The sequence below is a fragment of the Ceratotherium simum genome, unplaced genomic scaffold (genome assembly GCF_057802395.1).
Source record: "Ceratotherium simum simum isolate JZ-2026a unplaced genomic scaffold, ASM5780239v1 HiC_scaffold_43, whole genome shotgun sequence".
NCBI classification, from domain to species: domain Eukaryota; kingdom Metazoa; phylum Chordata; class Mammalia; order Perissodactyla; family Rhinocerotidae; genus Ceratotherium; species Ceratotherium simum.
This window is the reverse complement of record NW_028261259.1, coordinates 9,314,747-9,321,488: the sequence shown is the minus strand read 5'-3', so window position 1 is coordinate 9,321,488 and position 6,742 is coordinate 9,314,747. Positions and strand designations below refer to the sequence as shown.

Below are 6,742 nucleotides of genomic sequence, written 5' to 3'. Positions count from 1 at the left end.
ACTGAGAGCTGGCCTGAGACCAGACCAGAGTCCTGCACTCATTATCATCTGTCGTCTTCTCTCCCAGGGGCACCACCACCCACCCGTGTGGTCACCCAAGTCAGAACCAGCATATCTGCTCAGCTCCTCCTCCCTCCCAGTAACACCCATTCACCTTGAACACTGGTCCTCACATACACTCCCTCTCCATCCCTGTCCCAGATGAGGGGACTTAACTTCCTTCACCCGGACCAACACCCAAGCAGGCTCACTGGATGCTCTGTCTAAAGGATGTTCTACATGGACCACTAGAAGAATCTTTCTGAAATTAATACCTCACTAGGGCCACCACTGCTCTAGTACGACCCATGGCTCCCTATGGTCTTCAGTGTTTAGCTCAACCTTCTTGACCTGACACTCAAGGCTCTACTCAATCTGGCTCCTGCGGACCTTTCAGTCTCATTTTATCCATGTACTGCGGGTTAAACTTTATGCTTCACGCAACCCAAATTCGTTTCAATTCTCCCCATATGGCATATTGTTTCTGGCGCAAGCCTTTGCTCATGGAATCCTCTCTGCCAGAAAAACTCTTCATCCTCTACCTGCCTGTGTCTCTCCTGGTCATTCTTAAAGACTCTATTCAGGTGAAACTTTCTCTAGCAAGCTCTTCCTTGCAAACTATGCCAGGTGCCTCTTCCCGAAACCTCCCACACAGTGTTATATTGGTATGTTAATTTCACAAGGCTAGGGGCTCTCCGAGGGCTGGCCTCAGACTGAATCATTGGTATAATCTTTGTGATCAGCACCATTTCCTCAAAACCAGAATCTCACACTGTGGCTGCCCAGCTCCTGGATCACAACTGGCTGGTGGAGGTGTGGGGCTGGAGAGCTTCTCTTGGGAAGGAAAAGCGGCCCCCAGACACCTGTGGTAGCTTCTGGTGGCACAGTTGATGATCAAGTATGCAGGGACGTGGTGGCCAGCTCGGGAGCTGTGGCGAGGGCTGTCTCAGGGAGGGACAGAGTGGGAGGAGCCCCCAGGCTCACCCGGGCTCCAGCAGTGGTTGTCCCAGGACCACCATTCACAGGTGAAGCATAAATGAGAGTGAGGGGAGGGGTGACTGTGTGAGTAGAGGGATGAGCAAGCCTGTGGATGAGAGGAGCCCAAGAGAGTGAGATAGGTGAACAAGAGAGACTGAACACAGAGGAGAGACACATGGACGGGCAGAACACTGGACAGACATACTGGATACCTGGAAAAGGAGGACCAAGGGCGAGGCTTTAGGAGAATTAAAGTGAAAACCACGTGGGGTCAGAATGTGGTGGAGAACATGTCTGTCACAAAGGCTTTCTCACCCTGGGCTGGAACTCTCCACCAGAACACGGGAGAGAGAGAAGGGATGAGTTAGGACCCTTCCAGGTCCTTCTCTCAACAAGGACAGTGGGTGCAGGAGAACCACTGCTCCCCAACCCCAAATGGGGATGGAACCCAGGAGATGAGGACCAGGAATACTCACTGGTAGTAGTCAGGGCCACAGCTCCATAGGTGTCAGCTGTGGAGAGAAGGTGAGAGGAGCTGACCAAGAGTTGGGGTGAACATAAAGGATTAAGGGAGAGGGAGGACATAGGGTCCTTTGTGGGAAAAGCTTAGGGAAAAGCAGAGGGGAAGAGTGGAGGGGTGTTCAGGGGGGATGAAACGAGATGGAAGGTGGCTGGCCCCAGTCATCACCCCAGAAGACTGCAACCCGACCAGAAGGAGACAGAGATGGATCACAGCTCACTTTAGAGCAATGGAGGCAACACAGAACTATGATAGGAACAGAGAGCACGGCTATAGCCCAGCCCCTCAACACTGACATAGAGGCTGTCCCCATCCAGGATGAAGGAGCCCAGGTGGGTGACGCCCTGGCTCTCATGGCTCAGCTCCCAGTAGAGTCGCTCTCTGTCCAGCCAGGGACCTGCGGGGGTCAGAGTGGAAGGTACAGACAATGTCCACCCCACTGGCTGCCCACCCTTCTCAAGCCTGAGGGAGGTAGAACATGGGGATGTGGAATATTGAGCAGGGGTCCTTCTGAGGGTGGAAAGCGAGAGAGTGGAGGGGGAGGAGCCTGAGGGAGAGGCTGAAGGGGCTGCTCTGATGCCTGGAGGGGCTCTCCTCGGTGTCTCCCGTCTGAGACAACCCCCTCACAAGTAAGGCCTGACTTCCTTTAAGATGTGGAGGGAGGCCTGTGAGTGGCTAAGTGGGGTGAACACACAGACCTGGGTGAGGGGGCGCCTGCAGGTCTGCACGGACAGCAGCGAGGAGCACAGTCAGTGCCCTGTGCCATCTGACACATGCAGGCAAGAAAGTACCGTTACCTTCTCACGGTTCTACACTCCAAGGTCTTTTCTTTCTACTTCTTTCCTACTCCACAGCCATCATCCAGGCCTAGGGAACAGTCACCTAATTCGTAACCTTCTTCCCAACACCTCCTATCTGCCTCTTAAGTCTTCATTCTTAAGCCTCAAGTCCATTTTAACCCACATGCTTAGACCAAAGGCCAATCACATCACCCATCTGCTCGCACCTCTCCAGTCTCTTCCCACTGGTCTTAGAACAGAGTCCAAAGTCACGCCTGACCTGGTCCAGCCTGTTCCCCTCGCTGGTCTGGCTCACACCTCTCCCCCTGTGTTGACTCGGCTCAGCCATCCCACTTTCAGGTCATGGACACACCAGGCTCTCTGCTTCAGGTGTGTCCTCATGCGGGTCCCTCTGCCTGAAACGCTCTCTTGAACACACTCCCACATCCTCACTCCAGTCTAACCCTCCAACTAGCTAAATCCAGTCCCAACTCTAGCTCTCAAGCTAACTATCAGTCCTTCTCAAGAGGGCTTCCCTGCCCCCTCCGCTTGAGTCCCCTTGTGCCAAACTCCCAAATCACTCTCATCATTAACTGTCTAAAATCCAAATTCCCTAACAGAATATAAATCCCATGTAGGTGGGACAAGGTCTGTTTGGTTCTCCAGGTGCCCAGGCATCTGGCCCAGGGCCTGGCTCATCAGATGAGGAACAATCCTGGTTTGAATGCTAAATGTCCTGTGTCCTGGAAAACCCCTCTGTTCTGAATAAATGAGGATGGTGGGTCACCATAAATTGTGCACTCAAAGAATATCTACTGCATGACAAGCACACATTCCCTCAAGAACGTCCCAGGAATGCTAGAATGAAAAAGGCACACAGACATACACACACAATTAGGAGAGGCCAACAATTATATATAAAATTACTTAACAAGATTGTCTTCAACGTGAATCACCAGACTGTTATTTCAGAAAGGATTCAAGAAGCAAAGTTAATTCCCTTTAGAATGTGAGGTGGACAGGACAATCTTTTTGGAGACTAGTGCCCTACCCTTCTATCTAAAAGGTGTTGCTGCACCAGTTTGCACTCCCACCAGCAGCCACTATGGAAAACAGTATGGAGATTCCTTAAAAAATCAAGGATAGAACTACCATATGATCCAGCTATTCCACTGTTGGGTATTTATCCAAAGAACTGGAAAACACCAATTTGCAAAGGTACATGCACCCCTGTGTTCATTGCAGCCTTATTCACAATAGCCAAGACTTGGAAGCAACCTAAGTGCCCATCAAGGGACGAATGGATAAAGAAGCTGTGGTATATATACACAATGGAATACTACTCAGCCATAAGAAACGACGAAATCCAGCCATTTGTGACAACATGGATGGACATTGAGGGTATAATGCAAAGTGAAATAAGTCAGAGGGAGAAGGCCAAATACCGTATGATTCCCTTCATTAAGTAGTAGATAATAACAACAATAAACAAACACATAGGGACAGAGATTGGATTGGTGGTTACCAGAGGGGAAGGGGAGAGGGTGGAGGGTGAAAGGGATAATTCGTTACATGTGTGTGGTGATGGGTTGTAATTAGTATTTTGGTGGTGAACATGATGTAGTCCATGCAGAAATAGAAGTACAATGATGTACACCTGAAATTTTTGCAATGTTATAAACCAATGTTACTGCAATAAAAAAAAAATAAATAAAAAAAATAGATATTTATACAATAAAAAAAAAAAATAAAAAAAATAAAAGGTGTTGCTTAATATTCCTCCAAATGATTTGAAATCTCATAAACAACAACAATATGCTGAAAATAAATCCGGCTGCTGGTCAATTTAACTTTACATTTCTGTTACTAACATAAAGAAGTTCAAATCATATTTTTCTCCAGGTGTCTGTAAGATTTTGAATCTTTGTGGAGCATTTATAGGTCTTTAGAAGTCAAATTGAATAGGCCTGAGGAATGTTGCTGAGCATCCCTGCTAATAGCTACTGAGATGTCTTGTAATATTACATATACACGTAAAACATTTATATATTTATATTTATATATGAAATCCTAACTTTTGAGAATTCGGAATGCAGGTAAGTCTATATTTCTTTACTGTTACACATATTTACACTTATTTACATATATTTGTTTAATGTGTTCTTCTTTGCAAATAACTGTATTTTCTGAATTATTTACACACACAGAGCCTCACACACCTTACCATCTTTCCCTTGAATATAATCCATCAAACATAAATAATTTTTCTCATGATACCCTCACTCTCAGTGAGTCCTTGTGCTGACAACCTGAGCCCAGGAAAGCCCACTGGCAGGTCTTCTGCACAGCGGAGGCTGCTGGAACCTGTTGGTACCAGGTCCACAGGGTACTCACCTGGTCACACAGAAATCCACGGATCAGCGAGGACAGGTGGACCCTGAGCCTGGTTTCAACTCAAACTTGAGCCCCACAGACACTTTTCTTTTCTAACGGAAAAAAAAAGCAAAGATTGCTTTTGAGGCCTTTTACAGGGAGTAATACAGGTGATGGAAGGAAAGCCCACCCCACTTACTTTTCTTTTTCGTATTTACTTATTTAACTGTAACTGTTGGCTGAGACTGGATTTTCCAGATTCCTGTCCAGCCACCTGCTCCCCAAGATGGGAGGAAGCAGCTTCGTGCTGTGTGCACTTGACTCACTCAACTCACTTGGCTGGACAGAGACCTTTTGGTGACTCCGGACCCTTTAAACAAGCTTGTCATTTATGGCCCCTGTAAGTGACTCGCTGACTTGTAAACATTTCCCACACTTCATTCAGGGCTGGGGAGATTTTCAGGCCCTGGAGCAGGTCTCCCAACCTCCGCACCATTGACGTCTGGGGCCGGATGATTCTCTGTCGGGCCGTCCTGGGCCCTGGAGGACGCTGAGCAGCATCCCTGCCTCCCCCTCTAGATGCCAGGAGCGCCCACATTAGTAACAACCCAAACACCACCTGCAGACGCTGATAAGCCCCCTGGGGACAAAATCACACGGAGGACGGTGACGGGGACTTTGAGGAGGGGCCAGCGGCGCCCGGAGCCGGGAGGAACAGCAGCCTCCCGCGCCCTGAGCGAACAGCCCGGGGGAAACGGGGCTCCGGGGGGACGGAGGGACGCCGGGCAGTGACGGGGCTGCCCGCGGCCCAGGCCCCTCCCTGGACCGCGACCGGAGCCGGGACCGCCCGCCGCTTACCGGGCCTCGACCCATCGGCCGAAGGTCCATGGGAATGCCGTCCGCGCCGAGAAGACTGGACACACCGCGCAGACCGCCCGCTCCATCCACAGCGCCACCCGCGCTTCCGCTTCCAGTCTGGGGCGGGCGTTCGGGGAGGACGGAAGTTAGGGGAGGACAGACGTTTGGGGGCTCCGGGTTGAGGCGGCGGGGGGAGTGGGGGCGGGACGGGGCGGCGCCGCGCCCCCCAGCCTCGGGGGAGGTGTCTAGTTTCTAGAGTTAATGAGAGCCCCGTCCCTGGGCTGGGTCAGCACCAGGGACAGGGACCAGGTCTAGGGGTGGGGCTGTGGGTGGAAACCAGTTCTAGAGGCGGGGCTGTGGGCGGGGACAAGGGTGCGGGCGGGGCAAGGGGCGGGGACCAGGCTGTGGGCGGAGCCAGGCCCGAGCGTTGTGGGCAGAGACCAGTTCCAGGGGCGGGAAGAGGTGGGGGTGGGGCTGGAATAAGTCTGGCCGACTTCACAGTGGGAGGAAATCAGCTCCAGGGGCGGGGCTGGAGGCGGGGCTGGACCCCTTGACTGTACAGGTGGCTGGATGTTGAACAGCTTTTCTTCATTCCTTTCCCCACCTTTACACAGCCTCATAGAATGATGTGCCCATATTTAGAATTATAAATTTTTTGTGCGTGTTTGCTGTTCTTAATTTCGTTAAAAAATCAGATCATATTTTCACATTTCTCTACAACTTGCTGTCCCAAGCCAGTAGATAAGGATGTAACGCTATTTTAATTCTAAAAATCTGGGGGGAGTGAGGCCACTACGTCGTAGATACACGTATAGGAAAACTTCAAAGAGTGGTGTAAAGTCAGTGAAATATTCTCACTCTACCACTGTCTCCCAGTCCTTTTGCACAGAGATAAGCATCATTTCTCCTCTATCCTTCCAGACATACTGTGTATATGTGGGCCTGTGTATATGTTCAAGCCCAAGTGGGAGGTCCCCAAGCAAAACCTGCAGCCCATGAATTGTCTCATGCGTCAGAAGTTACTGAAAAGAGATTTAAATTTCTGGTGGAAGGAGATGAACCAGTGATGAATCCATAGGAAGACAACAAAGAAATAAGGGAATTTTACCATTTAAAAGGTCAATGGAAAAAGTGAGAAAGAAAATGTGTTCATAATATCTGATGTAGCACATCTCTGGATAAGATTCGTATGCTA

At 50.0% G+C, this 6,742-nt stretch overlaps 1 long non-coding RNA gene across 1 annotated transcript; it reads right to left on the bottom strand.

The window, feature by feature from the left end:
- Positions 1-920: 920 nt before the first annotated feature.
- On the bottom strand, positions 921-5,003 carry LOC147911573 (uncharacterized). Its single transcript, XR_015551244.1, has 3 exons — positions 4,711-5,003; positions 1,494-1,529; positions 921-1,123 (listed from the first exon to the last, which is right to left on the bottom strand). It is a non-coding gene; the product is annotated as an uncharacterized LOC147911573 (long non-coding RNA).
- Positions 5,004-6,742: the final 1,739 nt, after the last annotated feature.